Source organism: Leiobunum rupestre, chromosome 6 (genome assembly GCF_980474605.1).
Source record: "Leiobunum rupestre chromosome 6, qqLeiRupe1.1.hap1, whole genome shotgun sequence".
NCBI lineage: Eukaryota > Metazoa > Arthropoda > Arachnida > Opiliones > Sclerosomatidae > Leiobunum > Leiobunum rupestre.
In genome coordinates, this window is record NC_143389.1 from 5,230,394 (window position 1) to 5,256,144 (window position 25,751).

The 25,751-nt window shown below is 41.4% G+C and overlaps 27 non-coding genes across 27 annotated transcripts; all 27 read left to right on the forward strand.

Moving 5' to 3' along the window:
* The first annotated feature begins 185 nt into the window (after positions 1–185).
* TRNAG-GCC (transfer RNA glycine (anticodon GCC)) lies at positions 186–256 on the forward strand. Its single transcript has one exon. It is a non-coding gene; the product is annotated as a tRNA-Gly (tRNA).
* Positions 257–1,663: 1,407 nt separating this feature from the next.
* TRNAG-UCC (transfer RNA glycine (anticodon UCC)) lies at positions 1,664–1,734 on the forward strand. Its single transcript has one exon. It is a non-coding gene; the product is annotated as a tRNA-Gly (tRNA).
* A 134-nt stretch (positions 1,735–1,868) lies between these two features.
* TRNAG-GCC (transfer RNA glycine (anticodon GCC)) lies at positions 1,869–1,939 on the forward strand. Its single transcript has one exon. It is a non-coding gene; the product is annotated as a tRNA-Gly (tRNA).
* A 1,230-nt stretch (positions 1,940–3,169) lies between these two features.
* On the forward strand, positions 3,170–3,240 carry TRNAG-GCC (transfer RNA glycine (anticodon GCC)). The gene has a single exon. It is a non-coding gene; the product is annotated as a tRNA-Gly (tRNA).
* A 1,229-nt stretch (positions 3,241–4,469) lies between these two features.
* On the forward strand, positions 4,470–4,540 carry TRNAG-GCC (transfer RNA glycine (anticodon GCC)). The gene has a single exon. It is a non-coding gene; the product is annotated as a tRNA-Gly (tRNA).
* A 1,410-nt stretch (positions 4,541–5,950) lies between these two features.
* Positions 5,951–6,021, forward strand: TRNAG-GCC (transfer RNA glycine (anticodon GCC)). The gene has a single exon. It is a non-coding gene; the product is annotated as a tRNA-Gly (tRNA).
* Positions 6,022–7,069: 1,048 nt separating this feature from the next.
* On the forward strand, positions 7,070–7,140 carry TRNAG-GCC (transfer RNA glycine (anticodon GCC)). Its single transcript has one exon. It is a non-coding gene; the product is annotated as a tRNA-Gly (tRNA).
* An 863-nt stretch (positions 7,141–8,003) lies between these two features.
* Positions 8,004–8,074, forward strand: TRNAG-GCC (transfer RNA glycine (anticodon GCC)). Its single transcript has one exon. It is a non-coding gene; the product is annotated as a tRNA-Gly (tRNA).
* Positions 8,075–9,303: 1,229 nt separating this feature from the next.
* On the forward strand, positions 9,304–9,374 carry TRNAG-GCC (transfer RNA glycine (anticodon GCC)). The gene has a single exon. It is a non-coding gene; the product is annotated as a tRNA-Gly (tRNA).
* Positions 9,375–10,238: 864 nt separating this feature from the next.
* On the forward strand, positions 10,239–10,309 carry TRNAG-GCC (transfer RNA glycine (anticodon GCC)). The gene has a single exon. It is a non-coding gene; the product is annotated as a tRNA-Gly (tRNA).
* A 135-nt stretch (positions 10,310–10,444) lies between these two features.
* On the forward strand, positions 10,445–10,515 carry TRNAG-GCC (transfer RNA glycine (anticodon GCC)). The gene has a single exon. It is a non-coding gene; the product is annotated as a tRNA-Gly (tRNA).
* A 681-nt stretch (positions 10,516–11,196) lies between these two features.
* TRNAG-GCC (transfer RNA glycine (anticodon GCC)) lies at positions 11,197–11,267 on the forward strand. The gene has a single exon. It is a non-coding gene; the product is annotated as a tRNA-Gly (tRNA).
* Positions 11,268–12,131: 864 nt separating this feature from the next.
* On the forward strand, positions 12,132–12,202 carry TRNAG-GCC (transfer RNA glycine (anticodon GCC)). The gene has a single exon. It is a non-coding gene; the product is annotated as a tRNA-Gly (tRNA).
* A 135-nt stretch (positions 12,203–12,337) lies between these two features.
* TRNAG-GCC (transfer RNA glycine (anticodon GCC)) lies at positions 12,338–12,408 on the forward strand. Its single transcript has one exon. It is a non-coding gene; the product is annotated as a tRNA-Gly (tRNA).
* A 681-nt stretch (positions 12,409–13,089) lies between these two features.
* TRNAG-GCC (transfer RNA glycine (anticodon GCC)) lies at positions 13,090–13,160 on the forward strand. Its single transcript has one exon. It is a non-coding gene; the product is annotated as a tRNA-Gly (tRNA).
* Positions 13,161–13,293: 133 nt separating this feature from the next.
* Positions 13,294–13,364, forward strand: TRNAG-GCC (transfer RNA glycine (anticodon GCC)). Its single transcript has one exon. It is a non-coding gene; the product is annotated as a tRNA-Gly (tRNA).
* A 135-nt stretch (positions 13,365–13,499) lies between these two features.
* Positions 13,500–13,570, forward strand: TRNAG-GCC (transfer RNA glycine (anticodon GCC)). Its single transcript has one exon. It is a non-coding gene; the product is annotated as a tRNA-Gly (tRNA).
* Positions 13,571–15,367: 1,797 nt separating this feature from the next.
* TRNAG-GCC (transfer RNA glycine (anticodon GCC)) lies at positions 15,368–15,438 on the forward strand. The gene has a single exon. It is a non-coding gene; the product is annotated as a tRNA-Gly (tRNA).
* Positions 15,439–17,210: 1,772 nt separating this feature from the next.
* On the forward strand, positions 17,211–17,281 carry TRNAG-GCC (transfer RNA glycine (anticodon GCC)). The gene has a single exon. It is a non-coding gene; the product is annotated as a tRNA-Gly (tRNA).
* Positions 17,282–17,416: 135 nt separating this feature from the next.
* TRNAG-GCC (transfer RNA glycine (anticodon GCC)) lies at positions 17,417–17,487 on the forward strand. The gene has a single exon. It is a non-coding gene; the product is annotated as a tRNA-Gly (tRNA).
* Positions 17,488–18,533: 1,046 nt separating this feature from the next.
* On the forward strand, positions 18,534–18,604 carry TRNAG-GCC (transfer RNA glycine (anticodon GCC)). Its single transcript has one exon. It is a non-coding gene; the product is annotated as a tRNA-Gly (tRNA).
* Positions 18,605–19,287: 683 nt separating this feature from the next.
* On the forward strand, positions 19,288–19,358 carry TRNAG-GCC (transfer RNA glycine (anticodon GCC)). The gene has a single exon. It is a non-coding gene; the product is annotated as a tRNA-Gly (tRNA).
* A 135-nt stretch (positions 19,359–19,493) lies between these two features.
* On the forward strand, positions 19,494–19,564 carry TRNAG-GCC (transfer RNA glycine (anticodon GCC)). The gene has a single exon. It is a non-coding gene; the product is annotated as a tRNA-Gly (tRNA).
* Positions 19,565–20,791: 1,227 nt separating this feature from the next.
* On the forward strand, positions 20,792–20,862 carry TRNAG-GCC (transfer RNA glycine (anticodon GCC)). The gene has a single exon. It is a non-coding gene; the product is annotated as a tRNA-Gly (tRNA).
* A 683-nt stretch (positions 20,863–21,545) lies between these two features.
* TRNAG-GCC (transfer RNA glycine (anticodon GCC)) lies at positions 21,546–21,616 on the forward strand. The gene has a single exon. It is a non-coding gene; the product is annotated as a tRNA-Gly (tRNA).
* A 135-nt stretch (positions 21,617–21,751) lies between these two features.
* Positions 21,752–21,822, forward strand: TRNAG-GCC (transfer RNA glycine (anticodon GCC)). The gene has a single exon. It is a non-coding gene; the product is annotated as a tRNA-Gly (tRNA).
* Positions 21,823–25,620: 3,798 nt separating this feature from the next.
* Positions 25,621–25,691, forward strand: TRNAG-GCC (transfer RNA glycine (anticodon GCC)). The gene has a single exon. It is a non-coding gene; the product is annotated as a tRNA-Gly (tRNA).
* Positions 25,692–25,751: the final 60 nt, after the last annotated feature.

Below are 25,751 nucleotides of genomic sequence, written 5' to 3' on the forward strand. Positions count from 1 at the left end.
CAAGCGTTGGTGGTTCAGTGGTAGAATACTCGCCTGCCACGCGGGTGACGCATTGGATTCTTACACAAGAAGCTGCTATAACGAAACCGTTAAGATAAAACTTCGCGTTTTTTTCTTCCCGGGGTATTACGAACTCGTTTAAAAATTATTTTTGTCCTTTTACTAAATATATAACCGCGTAACAAGCGTTGGTGGTTCAGTGGTAGAATACTCGCCTGCCACGCGATTGACCCGGGTCCGATTCCCGGCCAACGCATTGGATTCTTTCACAAGAAGCTGCTATAACGAAATCGTTAAGATAAAAAGCCGCGTTTTTTTCTTCCCGGGTTATAACGAATTCGTTTAAAAATCATTTTTGTCCTTTTACTAAATATATAACCGCGTTAAAAGCGTTGGTGGTTCAGTGGTAGAATACTCGCCTGCCACGCGGGTGACGCATTGGATTCTTACACATGAAGCTGCTATAACGAAATCGTAAAGCTAAAACTCCGCGTTTTTTTCTTCCCGGGGTATTACGAAGTCGTTTAAAAATCATTTTTGTCCTTTTACTAAATATATAACCGCGTAACAAGCGTTGGTGGTTCAGTGGTAGAATACTCGCCTGCCACGCGGGTGCCGCATTGGATTCTTACACAAGAAGCTGCTATAACGAAATCGTTAAGATACAAAGCCGCGTTTTTTTCTTCCTGGGTTATTACGAACTTGTTTAAAATCATTTTTGTCCTTTTACTAAATATATAACCGCGTAACAAGCGTTGGTGGTTCAGTGGTAGAATACTCGCCTGCCACGCGGGTGACGCATTGGATTCTTACACAAGAAGCTGCTATAACGAAACCGTTAAGATAAAAATCCGCGTTTTTTTCTTCCCGGGTTATTACGAATTCGTTTAAAAATCATTTTTGTCCTTTTACTAAATATATAACCGCGTAACAAGCGTTGGTGGATCAGTGGTAGAATACTCGCCTGCCACGCGGGTGCCGCATTGGATTCTTACACAAGAAGCTGCTATAACGAAATCGTTAAGATACAAAGCCACGTTTTTTTCTTCCCGGGGTATTACGAACTCGTTTAAAAATCATTTTTGTCCTTTTACTAAATATATAACCGCGTAACAAGCGTTGGTGGTTCAGTGGTAGAATACTCGCCTGCCACGCGGGTGCCGCATTGGATTCTTACACAAGAAGCTGCTATAACGAAATCGTTAAGAAACAAAGCCGCGTTTTTTTCTTCCCGGGTTATTACGAACTCGTTTAAAATAATTTTTGTCCTTTTACTAAATATATAACCGCGTAACAAGCGTTGGTGGTTCAGTGGTAGAATACTCGCCTGACACGCGGGTGACGTATTGGATTCTTACACAAAAAGCTGCTATAACGAAACCGTTAAGATAAAACTCCGCGTTTTTTTCTTCCCGGGGTATTACGAACTCGTTTAAAAATTATTTTTGTCCTTTTACTAAATATATAACCGCGTAACAAGCGTTGGTGGTTCAGTGGTAGAATACTCGCCTGCCACGCGGGTGACGCATTGGATTCTTTCACAAGAAGCTGCGATAAAGAAATCGTTTAGATAAAAAGCCGCGTTTTTTTTTCTTCCCGGGGTATTACGAACTCGTTTAAAAATTATTTTTGTCCTTTTACTAAATATATAACCGCGTAACAAGCGTTGGTGGTTCAGTGGTAGAATACTCGCCTTCCACGCGAGTGACCCGGGTCCGATTCCCGGCCAACGCATTGGATTCTTATACAAGAAGCTGCTATAACGAAATCGTTAAGATAAAAAGCCGCGTTTTTTTTTCTTCCCGGGGTATTACGAACTCGTTTAAAAATCATTTTTGTGTTTAACTAAATATATAACCGCGTAACAAGCGTTGGTGGTTCAGTGGTAGAATACTCGCCTGCCACGCGAGTGACCCGGGTCCGATTCCCGGCCAACGCATTGGATTCTTATACAAGAAGCTGCTATAACGAAATCGTTAAGATAAAAAGCCGCGTTTTTTTTTTCTTCCCGGGGTATTACGAAGTCGTTTAAAAATCATTTTTGTCCTTTTACTAAATATATAACCGCGTAACAAGCGTTGGTGGTTCAGTGGTAGAATACTCGCCTGCCACGCGGGTGACGCATTGGATTATTACACAAGAAGCTGCTATAACGAAACCGTTAAGATAAAACTCCGCGTTTTTTTCTTCCCGGGTTATTACGAATTCTTTTAAAAATCATTTTTGTCCTTTTACTAAATATATAACCGCGTAACAAGCGTTGGTGGTTCAGTGGTAGAATACTCGCCTGCCACGCGGGTGACGCATTGGATTCTTACACAAGAAGCTGCTATAACGAAACCGTTAAGATAAAACTCCGCGTTTTTTTCTTCCCGGGTTATTACGAATTCGTTTAAAAATCATTTTTGTCCTTTTACTAAATATATAACCGCGTAACAAGCGTTGGTGGATCAGTGGTAGAATACTCGCCTGCCACGCGGGTGCCGCATTGGATTCTTACACAAGAAGCTGCTATAACGAAATCGTTAAGATACAAAGCCACGTTTTTTTCTTCCCGGGGTATTACGAACTCGTTTAAAAATCATTTTTGTCCTTTTACTAAATAAATAACCGCGTAACAAGCGTTGGTGGTTCAGTGGTAGAATACTCGCCTGCCACGCGGGTGCCGCTTTGGATTCTTACACAAGAAGCTGCTATAACGAAATCGTGAAGATACAAAGCCACGTTTTTTTCTTCTAGGGGCATTACGAACTCGTTTAAAAATCATTTTTGTCCTTTTACTAAATATATAACCGCGTAACAAGCGTTGGTGGTTCAGTGGTAGAATACTCGCCTGCCACGCGGGTGCCGCATTGGATTCTTACACAAGAAGCTGCTATAACGAAACCGTTAAGAAACAAAGCCGCGTTTTTTTCTTCCCGGGTTATTACGAACTCGTTTAAAAATTATTTTTGTCCTTTTACTAAATATATAACCGCGTAACAAGCGTTGGTGGTTCAGTGGTAGAATACTCGCCTGCCACGCGGGTGACGCATTGGATTCTTTCACAAGAAGCTGCGATAAAGAAATCGTTTAGATAAAAAGCCGCGTTTTTTTTTCTTCCCGGGGTATTACGAACTCGTTTAAAAATTATTTTTGTCCTTTTACTAAATATATAACCGCGTAACAAGCGTTGGTGGTTCAGTGGTAGAATACTCGCCTGCCACGCGAGTGACCCGGGTCCGATTCCCGGCCAACGCATTGGATTCTTATACAAGAAGCTGCTATAACGAAATCGTTAAGATAAAAAGCCGCGTTTTTTTTTTCTTCCCGGGGTATTACGAACTCGTTTAAAAATCATTTTTGTGTTTAACTAAATATATAACCGCGTAACAAGCGTTGGTGGTTCAGTGGTAAAATACTCGCCTGCCACGTGGGTGACGCATTGGATTCTTTCACAAGAAGCTGCTATAACGAAATCGTTAAGATAAAAAGCCGCGTTTTTTTCTTCCCGGGTTATAACGAATTCGTTTAAAAATCATTTTTGTCCTTTTACTAAATATATAACCGCGTTACAAGCGTTGGTGGTTCAGTGGTAGAATACTCGCCTGCCACGCGGGTGACGCATTGGATTCTTACACAAGAAGCTGCTATAACGAAATCGTAAAGCTAAAACTCCGCGTTTTTTTCTTCCCGGATAATTACGAAGTCGTTTAAAAATCATTTTTGTCCTTTTACTAAATATATAACCGCGTAACAAGCGTTGGTGGTTCAGTGGTAGAATACTCGCCTGCCACGCGGGTGCCGCATTGGATTCTTACACAAGAAGCTGCTATAACGAAATCGTTAAGATAAAAAGCCGCGTTTTTTTCTTCCCGGGTTATTACGAATTCGTTTAAAAATCATTTTTGTCCTTTTACTAAATATATAACCGCGTAACAAGCGTTGGTGGTTCAGTGGTAGAATACTCGCCTGCCACGCGGGTGCCGCATTGGATTCTTACACAAGAAGCTGCTATAACGAAATCGTTAAGATACAAAGCCACGTTTTTTTCTTCCCGGGGCATTACGAACTCGTTTAAAAATCATTTTTGTCCTTTTACTAAATATATAACCGCGTAACAAGCGTTGGTGGTTCAGTGGTAGAATACTCGCCTGCCACGCGGGTGCCGCATTGGATTCTTACACAAGAAGCTGCTATAACGAAACCGTTAAGAAACAAAGCCGCGTTTTTTTCTTCCCGGGTTATTACGAACTCGTTTAAAAATTATTTTTGTCCTTTTACTAAATATATAACCGCGTAACAAGCGTTGGTGGTTCAGTGGTAGAATACTCGCCTGCCACGCGGGTGACGCATTGGATTCTTTCACAAGAAGCTGCGATAAAGAAATCGTTTAGATAAAAAGCCGCGTTTTTTTTTCTTCCCGGGGTATTACGAACTCGTTTAAAAATTGTTTTTGTCCTTTTACTAAATATATAACCGCGTAACAAGCGTTGGTGGTTCAGTGGTAGAATACTCGCCTGCCACGCGAGTGACCCGGGTCCGATTCCCGGCCAACGCATTGGATTCTTATACAAGAAGCTGCTATAACGAAATCGTTAAGATAAAAAGCCGCGTTTTTTTTTCTTCCCGGGGTATTACGAACTCGTTTAAAAATCATTTTTGTGTTTAACTAAATATATAACCGCGTAACAAGCGTTGGTGGTTCAGTGGTAAAATACTCGCCTGCCACGCGGGTGACGCATTGGATTCTTTCACAAGAAGCTGCTATAACGAAATCGTTAAGATAAAAAGCCGCGTTTTTTTCTTCCCGGGTTATAACGAATTCGTTTAAAAATCATTTTTGTCCTTTTACTAAATATATAACCGCGTTACAAGCGTTGGCGGTTCAGTGGTAGAATACTCGCCTGCCACGCGGGTGACGCATTGGATTCTTTCACAAGAAGCTGCTATAACGAAATCGTTAAGATAAAAAGCCGCGTTTTTTTCTTCCCGGGTTATAACGAATTCGTTTAAAAATCATTTTTGTCCTTTTACTAAATATATAACCGCGTTACAAGCGTTGGTGGTTCAGTGGTAGAATACTCGCCTGCCACGCGGGTGACGCATTGGATTCTTACACAAGAAGCTGCTATAACGAAATCGTAAAGCTAAAACTCCGCGTTTTTTTCTTCCCGGATAATTACGAAGTCGTTTAAAAATCATTTTTGTCCTTTTACTAAATATATAACCGCGTAACAAGCGTTGGTGGTTCAGTGGTAGAATACTCGCCTGCCACGCGGGTGCCGCATTGGATTCTTACACAAGAAGCTGCTATAACGAAATCGTTAAGATAAAAAGCCGCGTTTTTTTCTTCCCGGGTTATTACGAATTCGTTTAAAAATCATTTTTGTCCTTTTACTAAATATATAACCGCGTAACAAGCGTTGGTGGTTCAGTGGTAGAATACTCGCCTGCCACGCGGGTGCCGCATTGGATTCTTACACAAGAAGCTGCTATAACGAAATCGTTAAGATACAAAGCCACGTTTTTTTCTTCCCGGGGCATTACGAACTCGTTTAAAAATCATTTTTGTCCTTTTACTAAATATATAACCGCGTAACAAGCGTTGGTGGTTCAGTGGTAGAATACTCGCCTGCCACGCGGGTGCCGCATTGGATTCTTACACAAGAAGCTGCTATAACGAAACCGTTAAGAAACAAAGCCGCGTTTTTTTCTTCCCGGGTTATTACGAACTCGTTTAAAAATTATTTTTGTCCTTTTACTAAATATATAACCGCGTAACAAGCGTTGGTGGTTCAGTGGTAGAATACTCGCCTGCCACGCGGGTGACGCATTGGATTCTTTCACAAGAAGCTGCGATAAAGAAATCGTTTAGATAAAAAGCCGCGTTTTTTTTTCTTCCCGGGGTATTACGAACTCGTTTAAAAATTGTTTTTGTCCTTTTACTAAATATATAACCGCGTAACAAGCGTTGGTGGTTCAGTGGTAGAATACTCGCCTGCCACGCGAGTGACCCGGGTCCGATTCCCGGCCAACGCATTGGATTCTTATACAAGAAGCTGCTATAACGAAATCGTTAAGATAAAAAGCCGCGTTTTTTTTTCTTCCCGGGGTATTACGAACTCGTTTAAAAATCATTTTTGTGTTTAACTAAATATATAACCGCGTAACAAGCGTTGGTGGTTCAGTGGTAAAATACTCGCCTGCCACGCGGGTGACGCATTGGATTCTTTCACAAGAAGCTGCTATAACGAAATCGTTAAGATAAAAAGCCGCGTTTTTTTCTTCCCGGGTTATAACGAATTCGTTTAAAAATCATTTTTGTCCTTTTACTAAATATATAACCGCGTTACAAGCGTTGGCGGTTCAGTGGTAGAATAATCGCCTGCCACGCGGGTGACGCATTGGATTCTTACACAAGAAGCTGCTATAACGAAATCGTAAAGCTAAAACTCCGCGTTTTTTTCTTCCCGGGGTATTACGAAGTCGTTTAAAAATCATTTTTGTCCTTTTACTAAATATATAACCGCGTAACAAGCGTTGGTGGTTCAGTGGTAGAATACTCGCCTGCCACGCGGGTGACGCATTGGATTCTTTCACAAGAAGCTGCTATAAATAAATCGTTAAGATAAAAAGCCGCGTTTTTTTTTCTTCCCGTTTTATTACGAACTCGTTTAAAATCATTTTTGTCCTTTTACTAAATATATAACCGCGTAACAAGTGTTGGTGGTTCAGTGGTAGAATACTCGCCTGCCACGCGGGTGACGCATTGGATTCTTTCACAAGAAGCTGCTATAAATAAATCGTTAAGATAAAAAGCCGCGTTTTTTTTTCTTCCCGTTTTATTACGAACTCGTTTAAAATCATTTTTGTCCTTTTACTAAATATATAACCGCGTAACAAGTGTTGGTGGTTCAGTGGTAGAATACTCGCCTGCCACGCGGGTGACGCATTGGATTCTTACACAAGAAGCTGCTATAACGAAACCGTTAAGATAAAAAGCCGCGTTTTTTTTTCTTCCCGGGGTATTACGAACTCGTTTAAAAATTATTTTTGTCCTTTTACTAAATATATAACCGCGTAACAAGCGTTGGTGGTTCAGTGGTAGAATACTCGCCTGCCACGCGAGTGACCCGGGTCCGATTCCCGGCCAACGCATTGGATTCTTATACAAGAAGCTGCTATAACGAAATCGTTAAGATAAAAAGCCGCGTTTTTTTTTTCTTCCCGGGGTATTACGAACTCGTTTAAAAATCATTTTTGTCCTTTTACTAAATATATAACCGCGTAACAAGCGTTGGTGGTTCAGTGGTAAAATACTCGCCTGCCACGCGGGTGACGCATTGGATTCTTTCACAAGAAGCTGCTATAACGAAATCGTAAAGCTAAAACTCCGCGTTTTTTTCTTCCCGGGGTATTACGAAGTCGTTTAAAAATCATTTTGGTCCTTTTACTAAATATATAACCGCGTAACAAGCGTTGGTGGTTCAGTGGTAGAATACTCGCCTGCCACGCGGGTGCCGCATTGGATTCTTACACAAGAAGCTGCTATAACGAAATCGTTAAGATACAAAGCCGCGTTTTTTTCTTCCCGGGTTATTACGAACTCGTTTAAAATCATTTTTGTCCTTTTACTAAATATATAACCGCGTAACAAGCGTTGGTGGTTCAGTGGTAGAATACTCGCCTGCCACGCGGGTGACGCATTGGATTCTTACACAAGAAGCTTCTATAACGAAACCGTTTAGATAAAACTCCGCGTTTTTTTCTTCCCGGGTTATTACGAATTCGTTTAAAAATCATTTTTGTCCTTTTACTAAATATATAACCGCGTAACAAGCGTTGGTGGTTCAGTGGTAGAATACTCGCCTGCCACGCGGGTGCCGCATTGGATTCTTACACAAGAAGCTGCTATAACGAAATCGTTAAGATACAAAGCCACGTTTTTTTCTTCCCGGGGTATTACGAACTCGTTTAAAAATCATTTTTGTCCTTTTACTAAATATATAACCGCGTAACAAGCGTTGGTGGTTCAGTGGTAGAATACTCGCCTGCCACGCGAGTGACCCGGGTCCGATTCCCGGCCAACGCATTGGATTCTTATACAAGAAGCTGCTATAACGAAATCGTTAAGATAAAAAGCCGCGTTTTTTTTTTCTTCCCGGGGTATTACGAACTCGTTTAAAAATCATTTTTGTGTTTAACTAAATATATAACCGCGTAACAAGCGTTGGTGGTTCAGTGGTAAAATACTCGCCTGCCACGCGGGTGACGCATTGGATTCTTTCACAAGAAGCTGCTATAACGAAATCGTTAAGATAAAAAGCCGCGTTTTTTTCTTCCCGGGTTATAACGAATTCGTTTAAAAATCATTTTTGTCCTTTTACTAAATATATAACCGCGTTACAAGCGTTGGTGGTTCAGTGGTAGAATACTCGCCTGCCACGCGGGTGACGCATTGGATTCTTACACAAGAAGCTGCTATAACGAAATCGTAAAGCTAAAACTCCGCGTTTTTTTCTTCCCGGGGTATTACGAAGTCGTTTAAAAATCATTTTTGTCCTTTTACTAAATATATAACCGCGTAACAAGCGTTGGTGGTTCAGTGGTAGAATACTCGCCTGCCACGCGGGTGCCGCATTGGATTCTTACACAAGAAGCTGCTATAACGAAATCGTTAAGATAAAAAGCCGCGTTTTTTTCTTCCCGGGTTATTACGAATTCGTTTAAAAATCATTTTTGTCCTTTTACTAAATATATAACCGCGTAACAAGCGTTGGTGGTTCAGTGGTAGAATACTCGCCTGCCACGCGGGTGCCGCATTGGATTCTTACACAAGAAGCTGCTATAACGAAATCGTTAAGATACAAAGCCACGTTTTTTTCTTCCCGGGGCATTACGAACTCGTTTAAAAATCATTTTTGTCCTTTTACTAAATATATAACCGCGTAACAAGCGTTGGTGGTTCAGTGGTAGAATACTCGCCTGCCACGCGGGTGCCGCATTGGATTCTTACACAAGAAGCTGCTATAACGAAACCGTTAAGAAACAAAGCCGCGTTTTTTTCTTCCCGGGTTATTACGAACTCGTTTAAAAATTATTTTTGTCCTTTTACTAAATATATAACCGCGTAACAAGCGTTGGTGGTTCAGTGGTAGAATACTCGCCTGCCACGCGGGTGACGCATTGGATTCTTTCAAAAGAAGCTGCGATAAAGAAATCGTTTAGATAAAAAGCCGCGTTTTTTTTTCTTCCCGGGGTATTACGAACTCGTTTAAAAATTATTTTTGTCCTTTTACTAAATATATAACCGCGTAACAAGCGTTGGTGGTTCAGTGGTAGAATACTCGCCTGCCACGCGAGTGACCCGGGTCCGATTCCCGGCCAACGCATTGGATTCTTATACAAGAAGCTGCTATAACGAAATCGTTAAGATAAAAAGCCGCGTTTTTTTTTTCTTCCCGGGGTATTACGAACTCGTTTAAAAATCATTTTTGTGTTTAACTAAATATATAACCGCGTAACAAGCGTTGGTGGTTCAGTGGTAAAATACTCGCCTGCCACGCGGGTGACGCATTGGATTCTTTCACAAGAAGCTGCTATAACGAAATCGTTAAGATAAAAAGCCGCGTTTTTTTCTTCCCGGGTTATAACGAATTCGTTTAAAAATCATTTTTGTCCTTTTACTAAATATATAACCGCGTTACAAGCGTTGGTGGTTCAGTGGTAGAATACTCGCCTGCCACGCGGGTGACGCATTGGATTCTTACACAAGAAGCTGCTATAACGAAATCGTAAAGCTAAAACTCCGCGTTTTTTTCTTCCCGGGGTATTACGAAGTCGTTTAAAAATCATTTTTGTCCTTTTACTAAATATATAACCGCGTAACAAGCGTTGGTGGTTCAGTGGTAGAATACTCGCCTGCCACGCGGGTGACGCATTGGATTCTTTCACAAGAAGCTGCTATAAATAAATCGTTAAGATAAAAAGCCGCGTTTTTTTTTCTTCCCGTTTTTTTACGAACTCGTTTAAAATCATTTTTGTCCTTTTACTAAATATATAACCGCGTAACAAGCGTTGGTGGTTCAGTGGTAGAATACTCGCCTGCCACGCGGGTGACGCATTGGATTCTTACACAAGAAGCTGCTATAACGAAACCGTTAAGATAAAACTCCGCGTTTTTTTCTTCCCGGGGTATTACGAACTCGTTTAAAAATTATTTTTGTCCATTTACTAAATATATAACCGCGTAACAAGCGTTGGTGGTTCAGTGGTAGAATACTCGCCTGCCACGCGAGTGACCCGGGTCCGATTCCCGGCCAACGCATTGGATTCTTATACAAGAAGCTGCTATAACGAAATCGTTAAGATAAAAAGCCGCGTTTTTTTTTCTTCCCGGGGTATTACGAACTCGTTTAAAAATTATTTTTGTCCTTTTACTAAATATATAACCGCGTAACAAGCGTTGGTGGTTCAGTGGTAGAATACTCGCCTGCCACGCGAGTGACCCGGGTCCGATTCCCGGCCAACGCATTGGATTCTTATACAAGAAGCTGCTATAACGAAATCGTTAAGATAAAAAGCCGCGTTTTTTTTTTCTTCCCGGGGTATTACGAAGTCGTTGAAAAATCATTTTGGTCCTTTTACTAAATATATAACCGCGTAACAAGCGTTGGTGGTTCAGTGGTAGAATACTCGCCTGCCACGCGGGTGCCGCATTGGATTCTTACACAAGAAGCTGCTATAACGAAATCGTTAAGATACAAAGCCGCGTTTTTTTCTTCCCGGGTTATTACGAACTCGTTTAAAATCATTTTTGTCCTTTTACTAAATATATAACCGCGTAACAAGCGTTGGTGGTTCAGTGGTAGAATACTCGCCTGCCACGCGGGTGACGCATTGGATTCTTACACAAGAAGCTTCTATAACGAAACCGTTTAGATAAAACTCCGCGTTTTTTTCTTCCCGGGTTATTACGAATTCGTTTAAAAATCATTTTTGTCCTTTTACTAAATATATAACCGCGTAACAAGCGTTGGTGGTTCAGTGGTAGAATACTCGCCTGCCACGCGGGTGCCGCATTGGATTCTTACACAAGAAGCTGCTATAACGAAATCGTTAAGATACAAAGCCACGTTTTTTTCTTCCCGGGGTATTACGAACTCGTTTAAAAATCATTTTTGTCCTTTAACTAAATATATAACCGCGTAACAAGCGTTGGTGGTTCAGTGGTAGAATACTCGCCTGCCACGCGAGTGACCCGGGTCCGATTCCCGGCCAACGCATTGGATTCTTATACAAGAAGCTGCTATAACGAAATCGTTAAGATAAAAAGCCGCGTTTTTTTTTTCTTCCCGGGGTATTACGAACTCGTTTAAAAATCATTTTTTTGTTTAACTAAATATATAACCGCGTAACAAGCGTTGGTGGTTCAGTGGTAAAATACTCGCCTGCCACGCGGGTGACGCATTGGATTCTTTCACAAGAAGCTGCTATAACGAAATCGTTAAGATAAAAAGCCGCGTTTTTTTCTTCCCGGGTTATAACGAATTCGTTTAAAAATCATTTTTGTCCTTTTACTAAATATATAACCGCGTTACAAGCGTTGGTGGTTCAGTGGTAGAATACTCGCCTGCCACGCGGGTGACGCATTGGATTCTTACACAAGAAGCTGCTATAACGAAATCGTAAAGCTAAAACTCCGCGTTTTTTTCTTCCCGGGGTATTACGAAGTCGTTTAAAAATCATTTTTGTCCTTTTACTAAATATATAACCGCGTAACAAGCGTTGGTGGTTCAGTGGTAGAATACTCGCCTGCCACGCGGGTGACGCATTGGATTCTTTCACAAGAAGCTGCTATAAATAAATCGTTAAGATAAAAAGCCGCGTTTTTTTTTCTTCCCGTTTTTTTACGAACTCGTTTAAAATCATTTTTGTCCTTTTACTAAATATATAACCGCGTAACAAGCGTTGGTGGTTCAGTGGTAGAATACTCGCCTGCCACGCGGGTGACGCATTGGATTCTTACACAAGAAGCTGCTATAACGAAACCGTTAAGATAAAACTCCGCGTTTTTTTCTTCCCGGGGTATTACGAACTCGTTTAAAAATTATTTTTGTCCATTTACTAAATATATAACCGCGTAACAAGCGTTGGTGGTTCAGTGGTAGAATACTCGCCTGCCACGCGAGTGACCCGGGTCCGATTCCCGGCCAACGCATTGGATTCTTATACAAGAAGCTGCTATAACGAAATCGTTAAGATAAAAAGCCGCGTTTTTTTTTCTTCCCGGGGTATTACGAACTCGTTTAAAAATTATTTTTGTCCTTTTACTAAATATATAACCGCGTAACAAGCGTTGGTGGTTCAGTGGTAGAATACTCGCCTGCCACGCGAGTGACCCGGGTCCGATTCCCGGCCAACGCATTGGATTCTTATACAAGAAGCTGCTATAACGAAATCGTTAAGATAAAAAGCCGCGTTTTTTTTTTCTTCCCGGGGTATTACGAAGTCGTTTAAAAATCATTTTGGTCCTTTTACTAAATATATAACCGCGTAACAAGCGTTGGTGGTTCAGTGGTAGAATACTCGCCTGCCACGCGGGTGCCGCATTGGATTCTTACACAAGAAGCTGCTATAACGAAATCGTTAAGATACAAAGCCGCGTTTTTTTCTTCCCGGGTTATTACGAACTCGTTTAAAATCATTTTTGTCCTTTTACTAAATATATAACCGCGTAACAAGCGTTGGTGGTTCAGTGGTAGAATACTCGCCTGCCACGCGGGTGACGCATTGGATTCTTACACAAGAAGCTTCTATAACGAAACCGTTTAGATAAAACTCCGCGTTTTTTTCTTCCCGGGTTATTACGAATTCGTTTAAAAATCATTTTTGTCCTTTTACTAAATATATAACCGCGTAACAAGCGTTGGTGGTTCAGTGGTAGAATACTCGCCTGCCACGCGGGTGCCGCATTGGATTCTTACACAAGAAGCTGCTATAACGAAATCGTTAAGATACAAAGCCACGTTTTTTTCTTCCCGGGGTATTACGAACTCGTTTAAAAATAATTTTTGTCCTTTAACTAAATATATAACCGCGTAACAAGCGTTGGTGGTTCAGTGGTAGAATACTCGCCTGCCACGCGAGTGACCCGGGTCCGATTCCCGGCCAAGGCATTGGATTCTTATACAAGAAGCTGCTATAACGAAATCGTTAAGATAAAACTCCGCGTTTTTTTCTTCCCGGGGTATTACGAACTCGTTTAAAAATTATTTTTGTCCTTTTACTAAATATATAACCGCGTAACAAGCGTTGGTGGTTCAGTGGTAGAATACTCGCCTGCCACGCGAGTGACCCGGGTCCGATTCCCGGCCAACGCATTGGATTATTATACAAGAAGCTGCTATAACGAAATCGTTAAGATAAAAAGCCGCGTTTTTTTTTCTTCCCGGGGTATTACGAACTCGTTTAAAAATTATTTTTGTCCTTTTACTAAATATATAACCGCGTAACAAGCGTTGGTGGTTCAGTGGTAGAATACTCGCTTGCCACGCGAGTGACCCGGGTCCGATTCCCGGCCAACGCATTGGATTCTTATACAAGAAGCTGCTATAACGAAATCGTTAAGATAAAAAGCCGCGTTTTTTTTTCTTCCCGGGGTATTACGAAGTCGTTTAAAAATCATTTTTGTCCTTTTACTAAATATATAACCGCGTAACAAGCGTTGGTGGTTCAGTGGTAGAATACTCGCCTGCCACGCGGGTGCCGCATTGGATTCTTACACAAGAAGCTGCTATAACGAAATCGTTAAGATACAAAGCCGCGTTTTTTTCTTCCCGGGTTATTACGAACTCGTTTAAAATCATTTTTGTCCTTTTACTAAATATATAACCGCGTAACAAGCGTTGGTGGTTCAGTGGTAGAATACTCGCCTGCCACGCGGGTGACGCATTGGATTCTTACACAAGAAGCTGCTATAACGAAACCATTTAGATAAAACTCCGCGTTTTTTTCTTCCCGGGTTATTACGAATTCGTTTAAAAATCATTTTTGTCCTTTTACTAAATATATAACCGCGTAACAAGCGTTGGTGGTTCAGTGGTAGAATACTCGCCTGCCACGCGGGTGCCGCATTGGATTCTTACACAAGAAGCTGCTATAACGAAATCGTTAAGATACAAAGCCACGTTTTTTTCTTCCCGGGGTATTACGAACTCGTTTAAAAATCATTTTTGTCCTTTTACTAAATATATAACCGCGTAACAAGCGTTGGTGGTTCAGTGGTAGAATACTCGCCTGCCACGCGGGTGACGCATTGGATTCTTACACAAGAAGCTGCTATAACGAAACCGTTAAGATAAAACTCCGCGTTTTTTTCTTCCCGGGGTATTACGAACTCGTTTAAAAATTATTTTTGTCCTTTTACTAAATATATAACCGCGTAACAAGCGTTGGTGGTTCAGTGGTAGAATACTCGCCTGCCACGCGGGTGACGCATTGGATTCTTTCACAAGAAGCTGCGATAAAGAAATCGTTAAGATAAAAATCCGCGTTTTTTTTTCTTCCCGGGGTATTACGAACTCGTTTAAAAATTATTTTTGTCCTTTTACTAAATATATAACCGCGTAACAAGCGTTGGTGGTTCAGTGGTAGAATACTCACCTGCCACGCGAGTGACCCGGGTCCGATTGCCGGCCAACGCATTGGATTCTTATACAAGAAGCTGCTATAACGAAATCGTTAAGATAAAAAGCCGCGTTTTTTTTTCTTCCCGGGGTATTACGAACTCGTTAAAAAATCATTTTTGTCCTTTTACTAAATATATAACCGCGTTAAAAGCGTTGGTGGTTCAGTGGTAGAATACTCGCCTGCCACGCGGGTGCCGCATTGGATTCTTACACAAGAAGCTGCTATAACGAAATCGTTAAGATACAAAGCCACGTTTTTTTCTTCCCGGGGTATTACGAACTCGTTTAAAAATCATTTTTGTCCTTTTACTAAATATATAACCGCGTAACAAGCGTTGGTGGTTCAGTGGTAGAATACTCGCCTGCCACGCGGGTGCCGCATTGGATTCTTACACAAGAAGCTGCTATAACGAAATCGTTAAGAAACAAAGCCGCGTTTTTTTCTTCCCGGGTTATTACGAACTCGTTTAAAATAATTTTTGTCCTTTTACTAAATATATAACCGCGTAACAAGCGTTGGTGGTTCAGTGGTAGAATACTCGCCTGCCACGCGGGTGACGCATTGGATTCTTACACAAGAAGCTGCTATAACGAAACCGTTAAGATAAAACTTCGCGTTTTTTTCTTCCCGGGGTATTACGAACTCGTTTAAAAATTATTTTTGTCCTTTTACTAAATATATAACCGCGTAACAAGCGTTGGTGGTTCAGTGGTAGAATACTCGCCTGCCACGCGATTGACCCGGGTCCGATTCCCGGCCAACGCATTGGATTCTTTCACAAGAAGTTGCTATAACGAAATCGTTAAGATAAAAAGCCGCGTTTTTTTCTTCCCGGGTTATAACGAATTCGTTTAAAAATCATTTTTGTCCTTTTACTAAATATATAACCGCGTTAAAAGCGTTGGTGGTTCAGTGGTAGAATACTCGCCTGCCACGCGGGTGACGCATTGGATTCTTACACATGAAGCTGCTATAACGAAATCGTAAAGCTAAAACTCCGCGTTTTTTTCTTCCCGGGGTATTACGAAGTCGTTTAAAAATCATTTTTGTCCTTTTACTAAATATATAACCGCGTAACAAGCGTTGGTGGTTCAGTGGTAGAATACTCGCCTGCCACGCGGGTGCCGCATTGGATTCTTACACAAGAAGCTGCTATAACGAAATCGTTAAGATACAAAGCCGCGTTTTTTTCTTCCCGGGTTATTACGAACTCGTTTAAAATCATTTTTGTCCTTTTACTAAATATATAACCGCGTAACAAGCGTTGGTGGTTCAGTGGTAGAATACTCGCCTGCCCCGCGGGTGACGCATTGGATTCTTACACAAGAAGCTGCTATAACGAAACCGTTAAGATAAAACTCCGCGTTTTTTTCTTCCCGGGTTATTACGAATTCGTTTAAAAATCATTTTTGTCCTTTTACTAAATATATAACCGCGTAACAAGCGTTGGTGGTTCAGTGGTAGAATACTCGCATGCCACGCGGGTGCCGCATTGGATTCTTACACAAGAAGCTGCTATAACGAAATCGTTAAGATACAAAGCCACGTTTTTTTCTTCCCGGGGTATTACGAACTCGTTTAAAAATCATATTTGTCCTTTTACTAAATAAATAACCGCGTAACAAGCGTTGGTGGTTCAGTGGTAGAATACTCGCCTGCCACGCGGGTGCCGCATTGGATTCTTACACAAGAAGCTGCTATAACGAAATCGTTAAGAAACAAAGCCGCGTTTTTTTCTTCCCGGGTTATTACGAACTCGTTTAAAATAATTTTTGTCCTTTTACTAAATATATAACCGCGTTAAAAGCGTTGGTGGTTCAGTGGTAGAATACTCGCCTGCCACGCGGGTGACGCATTGGATTCTTACACATGAAGCTGCTATAACGAAATCGTAAAGCTAAAACTCCGCGTTTTTTTCTTCCCGGGGTATTACGAAGTCGTTTAAAAATCATTTTTGTCCTTTTACTAAATATATAACCGCGTAACAAGCGTTGGTGGTTCAGTGGTAGAATACTCGCCTGCCACGCGGGTGCCGCATTGGATTCTTACACAAGAAGCTGCTATAACGAAATCGTTAAGATACAAAGCCGCGTTTTTTTCTTCCCGGGTTATTACGAACTCGTTTAAAATCATTTTTGTCCTTTTACTAAATATATAACCGCGTAACAAGCGTTGGTGGTTCAGTGGTAGAATACTCGCCTGCCACGCGGGTGACGCATTGGATTCTTACACAAGAAGCTGCTATAACGAAACCGTTAAGATAAAAAGCCGCGTTTTTTTTTCTTCCCGGGGTATTACGAACTCGTTTAAAAATTATTTTTGTCCTTTTACTAAATATATAACCGCGTAACAATCGTTGGTGGTTCAGTGGTAGAATACTCGCCTGCCACGCGGGTGACGCATTGGATTCTTTCACAAGAAGCTGCGATAAAGAAATCGTTTAGATAAAAAGCCGCGTTTTTTTTTCTTCCCGGGGTATTACGAACTCGTTTAAAAATTATTTTTGTCCTTTTACTAAATATATAACCGCGTAACAAGCGTTGGTGGTTCAGTGGTAGAATACTCGCCTGCCACGCGAGTGACCCGGGTCCGATTCCCGGCCAACGCATTGGATTCTTATACAAGAAGCTGCTATAACGAAATCGTTAAGATAAAAAGCCGCGTTTTTTTTTTCTTCCCGGGGTATTACGAACTCGTTTAAAAATCATTTTTGTGTTTAACTAAATATATAACCGCGTAACAAGCGTTGGTGGTTCAGTGGTAGAATACTCGCCTGCCACGCGAGTGACCCGGGTCCGATTCCCGGCCAACGCATTGGATTCTTATACAAGAAGCTGCTATAACGAAATCGTTAAGATAAAAAGCCGCGTTTTTTTTTCTTCCCGGGGTATTACGAAGTCGTTTAAAAATCATTTTTGTCCTTTTACTAAATATATAACCGCGTAACAAGCGTTGGTGGTTCAGTGGTAGAATACTCGCCTGCCACGCGGGTGCCGCATTGGATTCTTACACAAGAAGCTGCTATAACGAAATCGTTAAGATACAAAGCCGCGTTTTTTTCTTCCCGGGTTATTACGAACTCGTTTAAAATCATTTTTGTCCTTTTACTAAATATATAACCGCGTAACAAGCGTTGGTGGTTCAGTGGTAGAATACTCGCCTGCCACGCGGGTGACGCATTGGATTCTTACACAAGAAGCTGCTATAACGAAACCGTTAAGATAAAACTCCGCGTTTTTTTCTTCCCGGGTTATTACGAATTCGTTTAAAAATCATTTTTGTCCTTTTACTAAATATATAACCGCGTAACAAGCGTTGGTGGTTCAGTGGTAGAATACTCGCCTGCCACGCGGGTGCCGCATTGGATTCTTACACAAGAAGCTGCTATAACGAAATCGTTAAGATACAAAGCCACGTTTTTTTCTTCCCGGGGCATTACGAACTCGTTTAAAAATCATTTTTGTCCTTTTACTAAATATATAACCGCGTAACAAGCGTTGGTGGTTCAGTGGTAGAATACTCGCCTGCCACGCGGGTGCCGCATTGGATTCTTACACAAGAAGCTGCTATAACGAAACCGTTAAGAAACAAAGCCGCGTTTTTTTCTTCCCGGGTTATTACGAACTCGTTTAAAAATTATTTTTGTCCTTTTACTAAATATATAACCACGTAACAAGCGTTGGTGGTTCAGTGGTAGAATACTCGCCTGCCACGCGGGTGACGCATTGGATTCTTTCACAAGAAGCTGCGATAAAGAAATCGTTTAGATAAAAAGCCGCGTTTTTTTTTCTTCCCGGGGTATTACGAACTCGTTTAAAAATTATTTTTGTCCTTTTACTAAATATATAACCGCGTAACAAGCGTTGGTGGTTCAGTGGTAGAATACTCGCCTGCCACGCGAGTGACCCGGGTCCGATTCCCGGCCAACGCATTGGATTCTTATACAAGAAGCTGCTATAACGAAATCGTTAAGATAAAAAGCCGCGTTTTTTTTTTCTTCCCGGGGTATTACGAACTCGTTTAAAAAATCATTTTTGTGTTTAACTAAATATATAACCGCGTAACAAGCGTTGGTGGTTCAGTGGTAAAATACTCGCCTGCCACGCGGGTGACGCATTGGATTCTTTCACAAGAAGCTGCTATAACGAAATCGTTAAGATAAAAAGCCGCGTTTTTTTCTTCCCGGGTTATTACGAACTCGTTTAAAAATCATTTTTGTCCTTTTACTAAATATATAACCGCGTAACAAGCGTTGGTGGTTCAGTGGTAGAATACTCGCCTGCCACGCGGGTTACGCATTGGATTCTTTCACAAGAAGCTGCTATAAAGAAATCGTTAAGATAAAAAGCCGCGTTTTTTTTCTTTCCGGGGTATTACGAACTTGTTTAAAAATCATTTTTGTCCTTTTACTAAATATATAACCGCGTTACAAGCGTTGGTGGTTCAGTGGTAGAATACTCGCCTGCCACGCGGGTGACGCATTGGATTCTTACACAAGAAGCTGCTATAACGAAATCGTAAAGCTAAAACTCCGCGTTTTTTTCTTCCCGGGGTATTACGAAGTCGTTTAAAAATCATTTTTGTCCTTTTACTAAATATATAACCGCGTAACAAGCGTTGGTGGTTCAGTGGTAGAATACTCGCCTGCCACGCGAGTGACCCGGGTCCGATTCCCGGCCAACGCATTGGATTATTATACAAGAAGCTGCTATAACGAAATCGTTAAGATAAAAAGCCGCGTTTTTTTTTCTTCCCGGGGTATTACGAACTCGTTTAAAAATTATTTTTGTCCTTTTACTAAATATATAACCGCGTAACAAGCGTTGGTGGTTCAGTGGTAGAATACTCGCTTGCCACGCGAGTGACCCGGGTCCGATTCCCGGCCAACGCATTGGATTCTTATACAAGAAGCTGCTATAACGAAATCGTTAAGATAAAAAGCCGCGTTTTTTTTTCTTCCCGGGGTATTACGAAGTCGTTTAAAAATCATTTTTGTCCTTTTACTAAATATATAACCGCGTAACAAGCGTTGGTGGTTCAGTGGTAGAATACTCGCCTGCCACGCGGGTGCCGCATTGGATTCTTACACAAGAAGCTGCTATAACGAAATCGTTAAGATACAAAGCCGCGTTTTTTTCTTCCCGGGTTATTACGAACTCGTTTAAAATCATTTTTGTCCTTTTACTAAATATATAACCGCGTAACAAGCGTTGGTGGTTCAGTGGTAGAATACTCGCCTGCCACGCGGGTGACGCATTGGATTCTTACACAAGAAGCTGCTATAACGAAACCATTTAGATAAAACTCCGCGTTTTTTTCTTCCCGGGTTATTACGAATTCGTTTAAAAATCATTTTTGTCCTTTTACTAAATATATAACCGCGTAACAAGCGTTGGTGGTTCAGTGGTAGAATACTCGCCTGCCACGCGGGTGCCGCATTGGATTCTTACACAAGAAGCTGCTATAACGAAATCGTTAAGATACAAAGCCACGTTTTTTTCTTCCCGGGGTATTACGAACTCGTTTAAAAATCATTTTTGTCCTTTTACTAAATATATAACCGCGTAACAAGCGTTGGTGGTTCAGTGGTAGAATACTCGCCTGCCACGCGGGTGCCGCATTGGATTCTTACACAAGAAGCTGCTATAACGAAATCGTTAAGAAACAAAGCCGCGTTTTTTTCTTCCCGGGTTATTACGAACTCGTTTAAAATCATTTTTGTCCTTTTACTAAATATATAACCGCGTAACAAGCGTTGGTGGTTCAGTGGTAGAATACTCGCCTGCCACGCGGGTGCCGCATTGGATTCTTACACAAGAAGCTGCTATAACGAAACCGTTAAGAAACAAAGCCGCGTTTTTTTCTTCCCGGGTTATTACGAACTCGTTTAAAAATTATTTTTGTCCTTTTACTAAATATATAACCACGTAACAAGCGTTGGTGGTTCAGTGGTAGAATACTCGCCTGCCACGCGGGTGACGCATTGGATTCTTTCACAAGAAGCTGCGATAAAGAAATCGTTTAGATAAAAAGCCGCGTTTTTTTTTCTTCCCGGGGTATTACGAACTCGTTTAAAAATTATTTTTGTCCTTTTACTAAATATATAACCGCGTAACAAGCGTTGGTGGTTCAGTGGTAGAATACTCGCCTGCCACGCGAGTGACCCGGGTCCGATTCCCGGCCAACGCATTGGATTCTTATACAAGAAGCTGCTATAACGAAATCGTTAAGATAAAAAGCCGCGTTTTTTTTTTCTTCCCGGGGTATTACGAACTCGTTTAAAAAATCATTTTTGTGTTTAACTAAATATATAACCGCGTAACAAGCGTTGGTGGTTCAGTGGTAAAATACTCGCCTGCCACGCGGGTGACGCATTGGATTCTTTCACAAGAAGCTGCTATAACGAAATCGTTAAGATAAAAAGCCGCGTTTTTTTCTTCCCGGGTTATTACGAACTCGTTTAAAAATCATTTTTGTCCTTTTACTAAATATATAACCGCGTAACAAGCGTTGGTGGTTCAGTGGTAGAATACTCGCCTGCCACGCGGGTTACGCATTGGATTCTTTCACAAGAAGCTGCTATAAAGAAATCGTTAAGATAAAAAGCCGCGTTTTTTTTCTTTCCGGGGTATTACGAACTTGTTTAAAAATCATTTTTGTCCTTTTACTAAATATATAACCGCGTTACAAGCGTTGGTGGTTCAGTGGTAGAATACTCGCCTGCCACGCGGGTGACGCATTGGATTCTTACACAAGAAGCTGCTATAACGAAATCGTAAAGCTAAAACTCCGCGTTTTTTTCTTCCCGGGGTATTACGAAGTCGTTTAAAAATCATTTTTGTCCTTTTACTAAATATATAACCGCGTAACAAGCGTTGGTGGTTCAGTGGTAGAATACTCGCCTGCCACGCGAGTGACCCGGGTCCGATTCCCGGCCAACGCATTGGATTATTATACAAGAAGCTGCTATAACGAAATCGTTAAGATAAAAAGCCGCGTTTTTTTTTCTTCCCGGGGTATTACGAACTCGTTTAAAAATTATTTTTGTCCTTTTACTAAATATATAACCGCGTAACAAGCGTTGGTGGTTCAGTGGTAGAATACTCGCTTGCCACGCGAGTGACCCGGGTCCGATTCCCGGCCAACGCATTGGATTCTTATACAAGAAGCTGCTATAACGAAATCGTTAAGATAAAAAGCCGCGTTTTTTTTTCTTCCCGGGGTATTACGAAGTCGTTTAAAAATCATTTTTGTCCTTTTACTAAATATATAACCGCGTAACAAGCGTTGGTGGTTCAGTGGTAGAATACTCGCCTGCCACGCGGGTGCCGCATTGGATTCTTACACAAGAAGCTGCTATAACGAAATCGTTAAGATACAAAGCCGCGTTTTTTTCTTCCCGGGTTATTACGAACTCGTTTAAAATCATTTTTGTCCTTTTACTAAATATATAACCGCGTAACAAGCGTTGGTGGTTCAGTGGTAGAATACTCGCCTGCCACGCGGGTGACGCATTGGATTCTTACACAAGAAGCTGCTATAACGAAACCATTTAGATAAAACTCCGCGTTTTTTTCTTCCCGGGTTATTACGAATTCGTTTAAAAATCATTTTTGTCCTTTTACTAAATATATAACCGCGTAACAAGCGTTGGTGGTTCAGTGGTAGAATACTCGCCTGCCACGCGGGTGCCGCATTGGATTCTTACACAAGAAGCTGCTATAACGAAATCGTTAAGATACAAAGCCACGTTTTTTTCTTCCCGGGGTATTACGAACTCGTTTAAAAATCATTTTTGTCCTTTTACTAAATATATAACCGCGTAACAAGCGTTGGTGGTTCAGTGGTAGAATACTCGCCTGCCACGCGGGTGCCGCATTGGATTCTTACACAAGAAGCTGCTATAACGAAATCGTTAAGAAACAAAGCCGCGTTTTTTTCTTCCCGGGTTATTACGAACTCGTTTAAAATAATTTTTGTCCTTTTACTAAATATATAACCGCGTAACAAGCGTTGGTGGTTCAGTGGTAGAATACTCGCCTGCCACGCGGGTGACGCATTGGATTCTTACACAAGAAGCTGCTATAACGAAACCGTTAAGATAAAACTCCGCGTTTTTTTCTTCCCGGGGTATTACGAACTCGTTTAAAAATTATTTTTGTCCTTTTACTAAATATATAACCGCGTAACAAGCGTTGGTGGTTCAGTGGTAGAATACTCGCCTGCCACGCGGGTGACGCATTGGATTCTTTCACAAGAAGCTGCGATAAAGAAATCGTTAAGATAAAAATCCGCGTTTTTTTTTCTTCCCGGGGTATTACGAACTCGTTTAAAAATTATTTTTGTCCTTTTACTAAATATATAACCGCGTAACAAGCGTTGGTGGTTCAGTGGTAGAATACTCACCTGCCACGCGAGTGACCCGGGTCCGATTGCCGGCCAACGCATTGGATTCTTATACAAGAAGCTGCTATAACGAAATCGTTAAGATAAAAAGCCGCGTTTTTTTTTCTTCCCGGGGTATTACGAACTCGTTAAAAAATCATTTTTGTCCTTTTACTAAATATATAACCGCGTTAAAAGCGTTGGTGGTTCAGTGGTAGAATACTCGCCTGCCACGCGGGTGCCGCATTGGATTCTTACACAAGAAGCTGCTATAACGAAATCGTTAAGATACAAAGCCACGTTTTTTTCTTCCCGGGGTATTACGAACTCGTTTAAAAATCATTTTTGTCCTTTTACTAAATATATAACCGCGTAACAAGCGTTGGTGGTTCAGTGGTAGAATACTCGCCTGCCACGCGGGTGCCGCATTGGATTCTTACACAAGAAGCTGCTATAACGAAATCGTTAAGAAACAAAGCCGCGTTTTTTTCTTCCCGGGTTATTACGAACTCGTTTAAAATAATTTTTGTCCTTTTACTAAATATATAACCGCGTAACAAGCGTTGGTGGTTCAGTGGTAGAATACTCGCCTGCCACGCGGGTGACGCATTGGATTCTTACACAAGAAGCTGCTATAACGAAACCGTTAAGATAAAACTTCGCGTTTTTTTCTTCCCGGGGTATTACGAACTCGTTTAAAAATTATTTTTGTCCTTTTACTAAATATATAACCGCGTAACAAGCGTTGGTGGTTCAGTGGTAGAATACTCGCCTGCCACGCGGGTGCCGCATTGGATTCTTACACAAGAAGCTGCTATAACGAAATCGTTAAGATACAAAGCCGCGTTTTTTTCTTCCCGGGTTATTACGAACTCGTTTAAAATCATTTTTGTCCTTTTACTAAATATATAACCGCGTAACAAGCGTTGGTGGTTCAGTGGTAGAATACTCGCCTGCCCCGCGGGTGACGCATTGGATTCTTACACAAGAAGCTGCTATAACGAAATCGTAAAGCTAAAACTCCGCGTTTTTTTCTTCCCGGGGTATTACGAAGTCGTTTAAAAATCATTTTTGTCCTTTTACTAAATATATAACCGCGTAACAAGCGTTGGTGGTTCAGTGGTAGAATACTCGCCTGCCACGCGGGTGCCGCATTGGATTCTTACACAAGAAGCTGCTATAACGAAATCGTTAAGATACAAAGCCGCGTTTTTTTCTTCCCGGGTTATTACGAACTCGTTTAAAATCATTTTTGTCCTTTTACTAAATATATAACCGCGTAACAAGCGTTGGTGGTTCAGTGGTAGAATACTCGCCTGCCCCGCGGGTGACGCATTGGATTCTTACACAAGAAGCTGCTATAACGAAACCGTTAAGATAAAACTCCGCGTTTTTTTCTTCCCGGGTTATTACGAATTCGTTTAAAAATCATTTTTGTCCTTTTACTAAATATATAACCGCGTAACAAGCGTTGGTGGTTCAGTGGTAGAATACTCGCCTGCCACGCGGGTGCCGCATTGGATTCTTACACAAGAAGCTGCTATAACGAAATCGTTAAGATACAAAGCCACGTTTTTTTCTTCCCGGGGTATTACGAACTCGTTTAAAAATCATATTTGTCCTTTTACTAAATAAATAACCGCGTAACAAGCGTTGGTGGTTCAGTGGTAGAATACTCGCCTGCCACGCGGGTGCCGCATTGGATTCTTACACAAGAAGCTGCTATAACGAAATCGTTAAGAAACAAAGCCGCGTTTTTTTCTTCCCGGGTTATTACGAACTCGTTTAAAATAATTTTTGTCCTTTTACTAAATATATAACCGCGTTAAAAGCGTTGGTGGTTCAGTGGTAGAATACTCGCCTGCCACGCGGGTGACGCATTGGATTCTTACACATGAAGCTGCTATAACGAAATCGTAAAGCTAAAACTCCGCGTTTTTTTCTTCCCGGGGTATTACGAAGTCGTTTAAAAATCATTTTTGTCCTTTTACTAAATATATAACCGCGTAACAAGCGTTGGTGGTTCAGTGGTAGAATACTCGCCTGCCACGCGGGTGCCGCATTGGATTCTTACACAAGAAGCTGCTATAACGAAATCGTTAAGATACAAAGCCGCGTTTTTTTCTTCCCGGGTTATTACGAACTCGTTTAAAATCATTTTTGTCCTTTTACTAAATATATAACCGCGTAACAAGCGTTGGTGGTTCAGTGGTAGAATACTCGCCTGCCACGCGGGTGACGCATTGGATTCTTACACAAGAAGCTGCTATAACGAAACCGTTAAGATAAAAAGCCGCGTTTTTTTTTCTTCCCGGGGTATTACGAACTCGTTTAAAAATTATTTTTGTCCTTTTACTAAATATATAACCGCGTAACAATCGTTGGTGGTTCAGTGGTAGAATACTCGCCTGCCACGCGGGTGACGCATTGGATTCTTTCACAAGAAGCTGCGATAAAGAAATCGTTTAGATAAAAAGCCGCGTTTTTTTTTCTTCCCGGGGTATTACGAACTCGTTTAAAAATTATTTTTGTCCTTTTACTAAATATATAACCGCGTAACAAGCGTTGGTGGTTCAGTGGTAGAATACTCGCCTGCCACGCGAGTGACCCGGGTCCGATTCCCGGCCAACGCATTGGATTCTTATACAAGAAGCTGCTATAACGAAATCGTTAAGATAAAAAGCCGCGTTTTT